Here is a 16237-nt window from a genome sequence, read left to right on the forward strand (position 1 = left end):
TCCCACAGGTAATTATTGTTGTTGCGTGCTCTCCCATAGATACCTCTACCCTGTTGCGCGCTCTCCCATAGGTAACTTTACGTTGTTGCGCTCTCTCCCATAGGTAACTGTACCCTGTTGCCCACTCATCTATTGGTAACATTATGGTTTTTGTTTCGTTTTTTTTTTCTTTTTTTCTTTTTTTTCCACACCTCTGGGTTGGGAGATGCCAACCCCTCAGTTGCGCTCCCAGGAGCAGGTAGAGCCTGCGGCTCCCACAACTCAGACAGCATAGACGACCAGACTAGCAGGTCGTCTTCAAATTTGTTGTCTCTTTGTACATGTTTCATCCGCACCTCCTCAGAGATTGCCCATTCACAGACTTCCCGCAACCGCGCCTCACAAGTGGGAAGCGTGGGCCTAAGTCATGAGAAGGCAAAATGTGGCTTTGCCAAAACAACGCCTAAAAGGACACATTTCCTACTTAATTTCCTTTTTTGCTGGAGATGGAATTAATCAGAGCAACACCTGTCAGATTTCCATGGAAACCTCCCATTCCAAACCCTCATTAAGGCAGGTATGTATTTCCTGCCAGTAGGAAGTCAGCGATGGACAAGACCACACCAAGTGAATAAAATCAGCCCCTAAGGTCTTACAGAGAGGGCATTCCTCTAGGCAGGTAGGGTAGATTACATGTAGCATAGGTATTGTATTTTATTGTATTGTAATTGCATTTATAAAGCGCTCACTACCCCAGCTGAGGATTAGTGGTGAATTACTATAGTGAAAATATGAAAGTAATTTGAGTGGTGAATATGTTAGTCAGTTATTTGGATTGAGAAGGATAGTGGAGGGATAGAAGAGGGAAAAAGGTTTGCATTTATATAGAACTTGCTACCCTTGATGGGGTGTTGAAGGGCTTTTTCGGCGAGTAGCACACTACTTCCGAACACATAAAGGATTATTTGTGAATTAGTATAGTGAAAATATGAAAGTAATTTGAGTGGTGGATATGTTAGTCAATTATTTGGATTGAGAAGGCTAGTGGAGGGATAGAAAAGGGAAAATGGTTTGCATTCATATAGCACTTTCTACCCCTGATGGGGTGTTTAAATGTTTTTTCGGTGCGCAGCACGCTAGTCTGGAACCCATAAAGTGTTAGTGGTGAATTAGTACAGTTAAATATGAAAATAATTTCAGTGGAGGACTTGTTAGTCTGTTATTTGGATTAAAAAGGATAGTGGAGGGATAGAAGCAAAGGATTTAACATTTCTTTTGTTTGTTTTAGTTTTGGTGCTCATAGCAGGAGTAGGAGGCTTGGGATGAATAAAAGGGAGGTGGAGGCGAATAAGTAAAAGGGAGGTGGAGCGGAAGAGTCAGAGGGAAGGTTTAGAAAGGCTTGTTTTGGGGGATCGGAATAGTAAAAAGAGGTATGAGATGATGCAAAGAGGGATCGAGTAGGGAAGAGTCTCGAAAGGGTTATTTTGGGGATCATAGTAGTGGTATGGGGTTTGGGATGAATGAGAGAGTGGAGGTAATGGATATACCAACAGAGTATGAATTTCCGGACAGGGGACGCTGAGAATTATCATCCTGCACGTTACCATGTTCGTGTGGATGTGTAGGACTGTGCCAATATTTTGGAGCTTGCATTTTGGATGATTGTTGGACCTTTAAGAATTACAACTTGTGCCAATACTTTAAGGCCACCGAGGTTTTGGACGATTATACTATTGACACGTCGAACTTTTCTATTACTAGCGGATCCTGTTTTACCTGTTGTTTACCTTGGGAACTTTTGACCCATGTACTTAGAACTTTTGGATTGAAATTATTATATCTAAGCCCTGACGAAGCTCCATTTGGAACGAAACGCGTTGGCTGATGTCCAATTTTAACAACAACTACAATAAAGGAAAACAATTTTTTGGGATACATTTGAAGCCCTTTTGACTTTGTCTCTGGTGCACCTTCCTTCTTCTTATGATATACTGATAGAGGTATAGAGTGAGAAATAGGTAGTGCATTGGAAAGAGTAGTAGAAAGAGGTTTGAGATGAGTCAGAGAATTGAGGTAGAGGATATATTGAGAGCGGTACAGGGTGAAAGATAGGGTAGTGCATTGGATATGCTAAACTAGAAGAAAAGTAATAAGTAAAAGGTATAAATATATAGATCCACATGTAATAAAGATATGGAAGGTAGTATATGTATATTAAAGATGCATTATACTCTGGCTTTTAAGTGTTATTGTACTTTAACCGAGGAAGGCTTGACGCCGAAACGCGTCTGTTTGTATTGCATTAAAGATTTCTATGATCGCGTCCCCCCGTGAGTGCGAGTCTTTGTACAGATTGTGCAAAATTTGAGCGTGTATTTGGAGCGGCTTTCCACACCGCACTCGCCCGAGGGTAGCTTCACAAGTCTCACAGTTTTGTACCAATTGTTAAAGTTCCAAGTGGAAGGAAAGATCACCATTGGTGCCGTCTGCCTCGCTTTCCAGCAGCGAAACCGTGCCACAAACCAGCACCATCCTGTTATGGATCTATAGAGTGAAATTCTAATTACAGCACTCCAAATTGGTAAATATCAGTAGTAGGCTCTAGTATATAGCCCTCAACACCAAGACTTGGTTCAAACAGTTGTTGAATGATAAACAAACAACCACAGAGATGAATCAAGAAAACAATTTTTTATAGTAAGGGATCAACAGTTATCAAGCCAATTTAATTCGGAGTCCAAGTCTGTATTCTTCAATTATTTCTTTATTCAAATTTCATAAAAGATTCTTCCAGCATGTTATTCGCCAACACGTGTTTCGTCTCACACTGAGACTTTATCAAGGCATAAATAGTGTAGGAATTTCGTGTTGTTAATAGTGGATGTTTCAAAAGCACACTGCTAACATCCAAAGATGGAACACCATATAAAAAAGGCGGCGTAATTCCTAGTGCATCCCAACGTGATATTCGTTTCGAAAATGGGGACGAACTACAGCATTTGTTAGTATTCAAAGATGTGACCGAAGTGACCCCAATTATCTAGTATTAGTGCAAGGCGGATTGTTTAGAATGGGTCCTTAGTGGCAAAACATGTTCGGTAAGTAGTAGAACGTACGTACGATTTAAATAAAGGCTTTCTGTGCAACCATGATAAGTTGCAATCAGAACAACAGCCGAAGTTGTATCCAAACGTCACGGCCCGCCACAACGGCGCTGTTTGTCTTCGTTCCGTAATTGCAGTCAAATTCTCTTAGCCTGCACAATTGGTACAAAACTGTGAGACTTGTGAAGCTACCCCACTCGGGGAGGACTTTCAGCGCACTGCATTGTCCAGAAGGCTCTGCACAACGCCACGCCCACTGTGGCAGGTGTGGGTAATATCTATTTAAGTGCGCGAAAATAAGCTGCCTCATAATCTCCTTACCTATGCCTCTGAAGAAAGGATGAGACGATCCTGAAACGTGTCAGGCAAATGATTATTTTAAAGGACTGCCATTGTATTTGTATCTGCTGGCAAGCGGTGAAATGGATGCAAATTCCTAATGTGCCGATTAAACTTCGTGTGGCCTTACTTCAACCTTGTGGGCTGACCTGTGTTCTTGGATATATATATATATATGAAACAAGCGCCTCCTCTCAATGAAAGAAGCAGGAACCTCCACGGGGAATTCAATGGCAGAGCCTTAAATTACAGATTGATGGCGAATGCATTTCGGCCGGTATGGCCTCTTCAGCGCCTGCGGTGGTGTGAACGGAAGTCCTGACGCTCTGCAGTTAAAATGCACCTACTCGCGCTGGATAGGTGCGAATGGTAGCTCCGCCCCTCAGCGAAAGGATCCTCAGGTGATGATGCATAGGGTCCGATTGAATCATCGGACTCCATTTCCCAGGATGCAACAGTGGCTCCCAGGTGAGTAATGCTGGAGGGCGGTATTGGTGAAATCCAATGAAATAGCTATGGGAGAGGTGCTCTGCACAGCGTTCTTCCCGCAAAATGAAACAAAACGTCCCGCCTTGAGTCCCCAAGACCCCATCAACCTTTAGTCCGAGCAAAAAATAATAGCGTGAGCAGGAGGTGCATACAACCCGCCCTGGCTGAGAACAATGTCTCGCTGTGTCGCTGCAAATCCTCGGGCTGCCGGCGAGTCTGGAGAGATTCAGTGATTGAAGAAACACGCAATGCCAAGGCAAACTCCAGAATCTCCAGGCCACTTGTGAAGGGGGGGCTCCTGAACCGCGCCTCTGGAAAAGCGCACAGTTATATGAAACAAGCGCCTCCTCTCAATGAAAGAAGCAGGAACCTCCACGGGGAATTCAATGGCAGAGCCTTAAATTACAGATTGATGGCGAATGCATTTCGGCCGGTATGGCCTCTTCAGCGCCTGCGGTGGTGTGAACGGAAGTCCTGACGCTCTGCAGTTAAAATGCACCTACTCGCGCTGGATAGGTGCGAATGGTAGCTCCGCCCCTCAGCGAAAGGATCCTCAGGTGATGATGCATAGGGTCCGATTGAATCATCGGACTCCATTTCCCAGGATGCAACAGTGGCTCCCAGGTGAGTAATGCTGGAGGGCGGTATTGGTGAACTCCAATGAAATAGCTATGGGAGAGGTGCTCTGCACAGCGTTCTTCCCGCAAAATGAAACAAAATGTCCCGCCTTGAGTCCCCAAGACCCCATCAACCTTTAGTCCGAGCAAAAATATATATATATAGTCCACTCCTCCACGCCACCAGCCCTGTATACCGTGATGGGGCATGCTGGGAATTGGAGTTCGCTGACATTGCACGCGGGCTCTGATTGGTGCGCAGACCGCGTTAGAAGGAGGGACACAAGTGCCGGCAATTATTTAAAACAGAATGAGAACATTAGAGGGGATCTTAACAGCTGACGGCGCTGAAGAAGGCACAACCGCCGAAATGCATTCGCCAGAGCTGGGACTATTTGGAATAAAGCTGTGTCCAACCTGAATCCCTCTTGCGGCCTCTGTTCTTTTTCGATGAAAAGGATTTTCACCATTTATATATATATATATATATATATGTCCCGTATCTAGCAATCCAAATAACAGCGCAGTATGAAGGAAAACCAAAGTTTTACTATCCAGTGTAATACATTTCAAGAACCACTATCTTGATTACACATCAGAGATAGTGAATCAGTGCTATACATAGGTAATAATGCTGTGTATAGAAAGAGGACTGGTAGGTTTAGCTGTGTTCGACATTTAGTACACTTGCACGGCAGCCATCTTCAAACATTGTTAAACATTAGACAGTGCATAGAAACAATATCTTGTTGTAAACATTACCTTGTCTTAACTGCATTATTACCACATTCATCGTTTTCACAATCTTGTGTAAGGGTGGACATTCCTGCGGCAGAGTTCAGTGCATTGCTCGTTAGCGCTAAAATTAATCCTGACGGCTTTTATCATACCCCGAACTTCTTACTGGCATTTGCACCTTAGTGGTAAAGTCCACACTGCTTATTCATCGCCTAAGTGCCTTCATGCTGGGGAATAACTCCACATGCACATTATGCAAGTGAATAGACAAGCCAAGAGGCATTGTATGTATGTCCATGTAAACGGAATACCTGTATGTCGGTATCAACTAGTGGGCCTCAATACTAGTGCCAAGTGGCTTCAAGTGACTATGTGCTTGTGAGGTAGTTTACCAAGAGTGTTCTGGCCGCATTCTGTCCACACATACAGGCTCTCCCTATTGCGCACATTACTTTTAACAATACATCCACAGTGAATTAAAGTGTACCTAATAAAGTGAGAAAAAAGTCCTTATCTAATCTTGCTAGGTGATATTCTTTGTGATGGTGAAGATAAGGTGGATGACCCATGACTTGCTCTTTATTCACTAATGGGCCCCTTCCATCCCTCCTACAAGAAATAAGATAAGACATTTAGGTGAAAATGACAGTACATATGCACACTTTTCCAGATTAAAACTTCAGATTAGTACATACAAGACAAACTCAAAAGAACCATGGCACATGTGATGTATGGTCGTATTCTATAATGCGGATTACTCTTCTATCAAGTGTGTTGCCATCTCCTCGTCCTGGTTGTGTCCCGTGGGCTGTTTAGTCTCGAGATTGAGGATCCATTTTGATTCCTTTTTCGTGAGTCTAAGTTCCCTGTTACCTCCCCGGTGTCCCACATGTATCTGCTCTATAGCAAAGTATCTCAGCAGGCTACTGTTGGATAGGTGAAACTCGGCAAAGTGTCTTGCCACGGGGTATTGGGGGTCCTTATTAGTTATGTCTCTGAGGTGTTCAAGCACCCTCTTTTTTGCTTGTAGGATTGTACTCCCCACATACCTTTTGTTACAGGAACACACCAGAATGTAAATTACATACGTGGTACTGCATGTTAAAAATTGGGATATTCTGTGTTTTTCTTTCTTGTGGGGAATACTGAATTCTCTCACCATCGTGTTGTTTTTGCAGGCTTTACAATGGCCACACGGAAAGAACCCTTTCAGATTATATGGCGGTTATGATCTGTGCGGCTAGTTACATCTCCATGAACCAGTATATCTCTAAGACTCCTGCTCTTTCGATATGTGACTCTGGGTCTCACACTAACTTGGTGACCTATGACTGGATCACTTTTAAGTATATTCCAGTTTTCATTCAGAATTTTTTCACTTTTTGTGAGTCCCTATTGAAAGTCAGGATGACTCTGGTGTTATTCTCCTCCTCAGTGGTGTCTTCTGATTTGGTTTCACGCGTTTTTTCCGGATATAAGGCTTGTCAATTGCCTCTATGGTAATCTGGCTTATACAGAAGAGCCTGGTACTTGTGGGGTTTTCAATTTCCACAGTGATAAGCTGGCTTTTTTCAAATTCGCACAGTCATTCTGGGCCACCCGTTTCTAAGAGTCAAAGGGGAGAAGTTCTAATTATTGATCTCCTATTCTTTATATTGTGCTTAGTCGGCCCTCCGTTTCTATAGTGGGTTGTATCTTACCTTTTATTATAAAAAAACCTTGGAATTATATCTCTCGTATTGGTGAAAAAGTATTCCTTGTTCAAGCAGATTCTATGGTGCCAATACCCTCTTTTGTGAAACAGATGGCAGTCTGTCCAATTTATCTACGGAAATGAATAAAGAAACAATAAGATGTTTCTAGTCCTTAAGCTGACATTTCCTCTGACTATACCCTTGGCTCTATGGGGGTTCTTACCTCCTAATGTATCTGGAGACTATGTTCTTTTTCTTCGGTGAGTAAGAGATGTGTAACGCGATGTAGTTAGTATGCATGTGAAATTAGTGAGATTGAGAGGTTTTTCTTTAGTTGGGGAAATTATATTGACACCTTAAAGAGAGATGTATCGTAAAAAAAAAGACTGACCTAACATCTTTCCATCAACCACTTGTTAACTATGTCGGACAAATCTTAGTTATATATAATGCAAAAATAAGGATGGAATTAATAAAAATGTTTAGAATGTTTAACAATTTAGAAAAGAATGCCATTATCTCTTTTTTTTTTTAAATCCTCTTTGTGTTCATGTGTATTTTCTGCCTAGATAAATAGTTTTTACAAAAATACTTGGAGAAGGAATAAATCCCTGATTATAAGTCCTGTAGAAGGTAGTCTTTTAAACAGTTACAGCAACCACCGAAACGCGTTGACGCCCATGTGTTTCTGAATCCATCCACTACAATATCTGGAAGGAATATAGGGATATTCTACCCGTTGTTCTTTTTATTACAGCATTTGGATCAGTTTATGTAATACCCTATACAGGATTATGCAATAGGGTCTCCTGTAGCTTTTTCGTTTATAGTTTCATGTATTTTTTAGATTGTATGTTTTTATGAATTTTTCTTGCATAACACAGGGGGATTTCACCATGTATTGTGAATGAACTGTTATAATGAACGTTTGAACATTGTATTGGATTTTAAATTGTTTTATAATAATTTTCTATGAATTTGATTGAAGAAATAAATCACTTTTTAACGGTACATCTCGACTTTGGGGTATATGAATGCCACTCTGTGTGGGGACAGTTTGGACAAAGTGTCTGTTGAGAGCGTTGGTGTGAATGGTATGTATGCAACTTAAATTAAGTTCCTGTTGAATTTAACCAAGGGGAGCCTTACTATACGACTGGTCTATATCTAGGAGTGCCAGGGCAAAGTCATGCTCTAGGAGGCGCGGAGCGTGCCACATATGGGCAAATCATCGCAAATTATGAGCGGTTCTGCACTTTGGAATAAAAGCCGATTGATCTGAGTGTATAAGGAGGGGCATGTGAGGAAGGAGTCAGGCCGCCAGGACTCCAATCAGGATTTTTACATCAAGATTCAGGAGCGAGATATATGATGGGGCAAATGAAGGGTCCCTGTCATGCTTTGGTATCAAGACTACCAGGGCTTCGTGCATGGAGGACAGTAGGGGATTAGTATCCAGTGCCTCATTATATACTTCCAGGAGTCGGTCTGTAATAAATGCAGTAAACCTATCCTTGTCCCTACCATGGGTCTTGGCGGGTTTGAGACACCTGATTGCCAAAAGGATGACCTCGTTTCTGATCGGGCCATCCAGAGCCTCTGCAAAGTCCGAGTCAAGCCTTGGGAGCTCCACAGATTCACCACCTCCTGCGAAAGGAATGTTCGCTCCACATACACCTCACTGAGATGGGCAGCAACAACTTCGTTTATTGCTCATTGTGTATAGACTAGGTCTCCAGCTTTTGTATGTCACAGTAGGACAGGGGCCTGGGGGTCTAGCTTCTAATCAATTGGGCCAGCAAAACTCCTCCTGTCCTATCCCCTTTATCTGCAGTCACTGCTGATAGTCCTCCAGGAAAAAAGCCTCTCGGGTGTCACATCACTCCGATAGTCCACGAGAAGCCGAAGGCAGCGCTGCCTCCAATTTGCCCAGTTTGGTTTCCTGGGTCTTGATATGTTGTTCTAACTGACACCAAACCCATTTTTTACAGATTTTTACAGATAAATACAAACAGAAAACAATGTGTTTTCAGTGTGCATGTATTTTTACAAGTGGATAAATACAGAAAATTAGGCTTGATTTAAGTGATTCTGTCCTGTCTTTCATGAATTATAGGTCAGCAGCTGAGCAGATGGACAGCATGGGAAATTTAAAAACCTGGATGAAAATTGTTATGTAAGATTTAGCTTAACCAGCTAAAACACAACAGGCATCAAAGTATGAGTGCGTGTCTATCAGTTAAATAAATATGGAAATGTACAGTTTTTCAACTTTATTTATACGCAAAACACAAAATAAATATGGATAAATAGAGATAAAATGGCCAAAAAATAAATATTGATAAATACAGACGTAAATGTTAAAAAACATAAATACCATAAAAGCAGGAGCCCTATTTAAAATCATATACATTTCATTTGGTAGAGTATCTGGGCCAGCTGCTTTTCCTCTTTTTAAATTGCCAATTATCTTTAAAACTTCTTCCTAAATAATGTCAACATTCAGTTCATCTTTAGAGGCTGCTTGTACGGGCTGAATATCTAGCTCTTGAAGATATGTCTCAATTTGATCATCCCCTACCTCCAGGTCTTCTGTATAAAGTTTTTGTAAGAACAGTTTAAAGGCGTCTTCAAGCTCTGCATCATCCGAGACTAGTTTACCCGTTTCCTCGCTTCTAATGGTCTTAATCATGTTCCTCGTGTGCTCTGTTATGGTTTTCAAGGCCAGTACCTTTCCAGAACCCTCCCCGTATTCATAGTGGGAAAGTTTTCTAACCTCCCATGTCTTCCTTACTCTTGCTTCCAGATAGTCTGCCAACTCTAGCCTTGCCTTCCGTAATTGTTCTTCAAGATTTATCGAGGTTTGGGTATCAGGGGCATTCTCAGCCTCTTTTGATAGAGTCTGTATTCAAGGATTCAAGTAGACTAATAGCCTTCTTTACTCTCTTATTTTGGGTTACCTTTAGGCCAATTAGGATGCCTCTTAAAAAGGCCTTATGTTTTTAGTGTGTAGTGAGGCAGACGCTTTAGTAAAAAAAAAAAAGATTTCATTTGTGACTTCTTTCAGCCTCTCTATTACCTGTTTTTTATTTATTTATTTATTTTAGGAGTTTTAAATAGCGCTAGCCAGACCCGAGGGTATCGGAGCGCTTTACAGCAGTTATAGTACAGGAATTTCAAAAAGTCAAGTACAGGAATCTTAAATAGTCATCGTATACATATCGGTTCGGAAATCCCGGCCTGTAGTGCAACATAGAGGCAGGGCAGTCCTGAGAACCTCGCAGAGTGCACAATTGTCTTGTGCAGAACCAGTTCAAGGGAGGGGGTAGTGTGGAGGGGTGAAAGGAAGCTGGGAGGAGGTAAATTATGGTGAAAAGTGTCATGGTGCTGCGGAATGCAGGCATGAGCCCTTTAGCACTGGTTATCTGTCCGGGAAGGCACGGTTGAGGTAGGGTCTTTTAGGAGTGTTTTGAATTTCACAAAGGACAGGATAGTCCTAATGTCTGCTGGGATGGAGTTCCAGATTCTGGGTGCGTTTCCGGAGAAGGATCGTGCAGCGGTTTTTTGTTTACGTGTTTTCATAGGAATGAGCAGTCCATCTCCGAGGAGCGGTCCTACTCTCTAACATGATCTCTATGCTTAGTGCAGAGTGATCGGATAAATGCTCTGGTATGTGAATAACTTTTGTAGTATTTTTACTGGTGCTAGTATCTACTATGAAGAAGTATATTCTGGACCAATGCCCATGTTTCTTATTCTGGAACGTAAACCTTCCTCCTGAGTCCCCCCCCCACCATACTTCCCTTTAGCCTCCAAATAGCCACAAGGCCTATGTTTTCCATCATCTTTTGTAGCAGACCTCTCATGTTGGGTAAGTTTGCGGTTCCTCTTCTGGAGGATATATCCAAGACAGGGTCTATTATATTTAAATATCCTGCCAATATAATAGTGAGGTTAAGATCTAAAAGCTGGTCATATAAACCACGAAGGGGGGTGGGGTCATCAGAATTTGGTCCATAGTATCCTACCAGTGCTACCCATGAACCGTATATTTTTGCATTTGCAATCACCCATCTCCCTACTGGGTCGAACACACGTTCCCCCAAAATAGCTTTAATAGATTTCTTAAAAAGAAGCGCTGCCTCCTTTAAACAGCATGCCTGCGAAGTGCATACACAATAATCAATCAATTTCTTATCTTTTAATATATTGTCCCATACCTCTTTTAGTAAATGAGATTCTTGTATAAAAATAATATCGCTATTCAAGAGCCTAAGATACTCTAAAATGTTCCTCGTTCTAGGACTGACCCAGAGACCGTTATCATTCCAAGTTAAAGCCCTGAGGGGTCTACATTTCCCTGATTCCACCATGGGTTAAGTTTGATGCCAGGGGCTGATCTAGATAAGGCTGTATATCTGGTTTAGACACATCTGATTTATCTAATGAGGGCCTTTTCTTCTCCCACATTCTCCCACACCCAGTGATTATTGAAAATATAATTTTTTATGTTTTTTTTTAACTTGTGACCTACCCACCCCACCCTGGGGAACCCTCCCTATTGACTACAGGTATTTTAAAAGATTACCTAGTCAAGCTCATCTTTTACTTCACGGCATTGGTGTTCCAGTTACTTCTGTTGCACTTTAATTTGACCTACTAATGATTTTACTTAGGTCTCTGAAGTTATGCATACATTTGTTCCACATAACTCTAATGGAATCAGGAAAACGAATGTGTGCTGTAGCTCCCAATTCCACTGCCTCTCTTATGTACCTCTGGAAATGTCTGATCTAATGCGGAAGTACCAGTCTCCCTTCACGTAGAACCCTACCTTAAGAGTGTCTGAGAGGATCTTCTCTTTAAGAGTATATGTGTTAAAGTTAACCAGGATTCTTCTTGGCGTTTTCCTGGCTGGTCCTCTGGAAAACGGGTCTCAGTGGACCCTCTGTATATCCTCTGCCACCTTAGGTACATCGATATCTGGCATAACTTCTTTCAAGAGACTAATTGAAAATCCTTTGATGTTATTACCCTCAAGGTCATCTAGTATGTTCAGTAACCTAAGTTTGTTTCTTCTTGCGTTATACTCAAGGATCTCTAATTTATCTCAGAGATCCTTAACGCTGGTTTTCAGCATCTGAATTTCTTTTTGATTCAATTCCACCTCCTTAGTGAGTTCTACAAAAGATGTTTCCAACACCCCACTCTGTCCATTAGGGAGTTAATATTGACTTCAAGGGCCTCACATGTGTCCTGGTTTTTTGCTGATTCTTTTTGGACACTGCAAACTTCTCCCTAACCTCAGCTATCACCGTAGACAGCAATTTCTCAGTGCCCGTCTGACTCTCACCTACTAGTTACTGGACAGCAAGATCTTGAGTTGGGGGCCAAGGGACCAGAGCCCTTGGGAGCTCCTGGTCCCGCACCAGGTCATCTCTCAGCTAACGCTTCAAACCTGTTCCCAGAAACAAGTCTCTTTAAGCCCTAACATCTGCTTTCTTGAGCCAGAATCCTCCATTGTATTTGTACTTATGTGTACTTTTGGTTTAAGTCCTGACTCAGAATGCAGCGAGGGATGAAGACTAAGAGGAGCCAGAGGCGAAACAGTGTGTTCCCCTTTTGACTGGACCCTTAAATAAGAGCGCTGGGAAGGAGTGATTTTGACACGTTCTGCTTTCTTTGACCCTTTCTTCCCCGCCGCCTTTAATACTTGTTGTTCTACTGGGGTTTTCTGAACGCAGGTATACAAAGGGTGTGGAGGAGGGGTGGAAGCCCATCAACAATGACTGTCCCACCTTGGTTGACAGCGAGATTCTTTTTTTTTTTTTAGATGGAAGAGTTATTTCATGAGGTGGAATCCCTGAGTCTCCCTTTTCCTAAATATGCCTACTCCTAATTACATATCTATTAAGTGGTTGATCTAAGGAAGATAAAGCAGGATCTGCCAGCCCCCCACCAGCCCCTTTGTTGTTGCCTTACAAGTCTGTATCTATTTCACTGGGGCCTCCACTTTGATGTCTTTTTCCCCAGGACCTCTTGCTCCCTGTGCTCATGGGTGGTCTGGGGTCAGCGTGCCCCTCATCGCCATCAATGGGCTCGAGTGGAAAAGGCAGCTGTGGGGACTGACAGAAGCCACCCCTCAGTAGAATCACCTACTGCTGCTGCTCAAAGTACCCCAGAAGCCAATCTGTAGTATCCTCATGCTATGTCTTTATGTTCCCCTTCACCTTTCAACTAGCTGCTCAGAATGTTAGGGGGATTGACATGAGTGGAATGCTTGGGTGCCTGGTGTGTGTGTGAGTGTTGTCAGTATGAAGATGGGCTGAGCAGCTGGCAGGCTGCCCCATGTAGGGCTCGCTGTAACTACTTAAATTACATGAAACTCAACTCGGCTACGTTTACTATGTCGTCTGAACACGTGGGAACAGCCCACTACACAATCTTTGCAGTGGCGCGCCGGCCGCTATTGAGCCATGCGGCAGCCTCCGCCTGCTACCGGCGCCGCCGGAGGTCTACGCCAGGAGGGAAAAGCCACCATGCGCTACTTATGTCCCAAGCAAGAAAAACAGGTGGCCTGGAGCAGAGAACCTTCCCCTGAAGACAAGCAAGAAACCACCGCAATAGTTACGTGAGCTCGAACAATGCGCCGTGGAGTGAGGAGAGCTCTCGGCTGGTACTACGTGTTGACTGTCATGTTCCTCTGCCAGTATAGCCCTTCTTCCCCAGATCCGATCATAACTCTACATTGTTGCATGCTCTCCCGTAGGTATCTCTATCCTGTCACCCACTCTCCCATAGGTAACTTTATGTTGTCACGTGCTCTCCCAGAGCGCAGACCAGAGCAGACCAAAGCGCAGACCGCCGCCGCCGTACCGTGCAGAGAGCCGCTGCGAGAAGAGAACGCGGCCCAAGGCAAGGTAGGGCGCGGGAGGAAGCTGCGACCAGCGTGTGAGTCGTGCCGCCGCCACACTGAGCCACGCTGAGAGCCGCTACAGCGGGAGGAGAATGTGGCCCAAGGCAGGCAAGGCGGGCCATCAAGCCATTGAGCCGTCGGCCTCTCAACCATCACTGCCAAACCGCTGACGCCGCCGCCGCAGTGAGAGTGATCGCGGCGGGAGGTGAGGCGAGGCGAGGGGTGTGTTGGGGGGTGTGTTACGGGAGAGCTGCAGGCTGCAGGCTGCAGGCAACGTGCGACGCCATCAATGTGGAGTTGTGGGAACAGCAGTGTTTCCTGGGAGCTGTGTCAAGTCGAGTAGGACAAAGTAGGGTTGAGCGGGGTTGAGTGGACGGTCCCCCTCCACACCCCGACCTCCCTTAACCTTCTCCCTTCAGCCTTCTATTCAGTCTTCCCATTCAGCCTTCCTTTTAACCGGGGTGGAGTTGGAAGAGCAGAGGGGTTGAGAATAGGGGTTGAGTTGGGACCAGCTGCACAGGCTAGTGCACACCTGCTCCCCCACCCTTGGCACCCCACATCCACCACCCAAAAACCGAGTGGAGTCCGGCTGTAGCCCACTGAGGCCAAAACTCGCAATTTATATGAGCCACGGTGAGATCCTCTACTCCACAAACAAGCCAAAAACTTCAAAGAAGGGTATCCAGCTACCCAAAGCTACAGTCATATCACAATACGGTCTGGAAGGCTTAAAAAAGAAACAACAAAAAACACGCAAGAAGTTGAACAAAGATCTCACAGAACCGCCTGGGGAATCGGAGATGGTGCAATCCCCTTCCCAGGTGCTATCACCACTTCCTGCACAGCATCATGACTATGAACCTGGCCCCTCAGGCCATACTACCAAGACGGAAATAATAATCTCTCCAGTGCCTTCCACCCAACATCATAATATGCAGGACGAAATAATTAATGACGCAAAAAAGAGGACCCTCAGAGATTATTTTAAGAAATATGGATCCAAAGTCCAAACCTTAACCAACCGCAATGAAACATCGTCTTCATTAGTTCAGTCCCCTCAAATTCTTCCCAAAATTGATCTAGTTCCGATTAAAGTGCAGGCCCTGATTCATGAACAGCTTCATAATCAGGTTACCATCACATCACCAGACAGTCATCCCACAAGGGACGAACCCCGTACGCCAGAAAAAAAGGGGTTAAGATCAGCCATTCAGTCTGGAGGTGTCTCCCACTTAACAACAAGTTCATCAACTAAATAAGGATCAATGCTCATCGCCAGTATCAATCTCAAGCGACGACATTCCCCTCAACACTAGATTACCCTTGCAGCAGGAAATCAACTCTCATGTAGATAACTCAATCTCTCCCGGAAATAAAATAAATTCCACCCCCCAAGCAGCACAGTGGACCAGGACCACTCCGGGTATTATCAAACCATTAACGCCAACGACGCCACTCATCTTGGTCCACCAGGAATCACCTGAAGCAAAGCAAGGAGAACCTAATGATAACTCCCTCTTGGACTTATCCTTTTTCAAAACAGAATCAAATAAAACAAAAGATGAGACTGAAGGTCACGACTCCACAGCGTTTGAACCCACCACCGTCTGGCCTCACCTTTTGCAAACCTTACAATCCACAGTATCGGCATTAAATTACCACTCAGATAAACTCGATTTACAAGTTGACCTACTAAATACACTAGCAGTATACACAGCAGGGATTGACAACAAAGTAGAAGGCTTGAATGCCCTAATTTCAAAAGCACAATCCAAAGTCAACCTGACCCAAGCGATATGCTGCTGCTCACCAATCATTGATAGCCTGTCAACGCTTCCCCAGTTCCTTGCCCTGGTCCTGACAGAAACAAGGAAATTACCTCCAGGTTCGCAAGATACACCACATCACTCATGCTCGCTCACAAACAATGTAACCACTCAGAAAGTTTATGATCAAAGCATAAACCAAAATAAAACCAGCAACGGTAACAAGGCATTACCAGCAAAAACCGATACCCAACCGACCAACGTCTTAGCAGCAGTACCGTCCCCCGATGAGCAAGTGACTCCTAAGGAGTTCAGTATCTTTCAAACCGCCAAATTAAATAATACAAACAATATCACGTTAAAAACAGAAACATTGTCTACGACTGAGACAAAGCAAGACTCTGACACTCGAGACGTCGACTCGAGGTCGAGACCAATGATTAAACCCCCTCAAAACCAACATTTAAGTAAAAGAGAAAGGAAGAGACTAAGGAAAAAAGCAATAAACGCAGCACAGTGACCCAAAATACCACTAGTGTCCCCCCCCATGTCAAAAAGGACAATACACGACACAGCTCAATCAACTCTGCGAGTT

General features: G+C 43.8%; 1 long non-coding RNA gene across 3 annotated transcripts in view; it reads right to left on the bottom strand.

Annotated features, from left to right (window-relative positions):
- LOC144754092 (uncharacterized) overlaps positions 1 to 16237 on the bottom strand; it is a 497596-nt gene that overhangs the window by 456812 nt on the left and 24547 nt on the right. For all 3 annotated transcript variants that reach the window (XR_013594658.1, XR_013594657.1, XR_013594656.1), the window contains exon 2: positions 5754 to 5875. This is a non-coding gene — a long non-coding RNA (uncharacterized LOC144754092). The remainder of the gene's footprint in view (positions 1 to 5753; positions 5876 to 16237) is intronic.

Source organism: Lissotriton helveticus, chromosome 5_1 (assembly GCF_964261635.1).
Source record: "Lissotriton helveticus chromosome 5_1, aLisHel1.1, whole genome shotgun sequence".
NCBI lineage: Eukaryota > Metazoa > Chordata > Amphibia > Caudata > Salamandridae > Lissotriton > Lissotriton helveticus.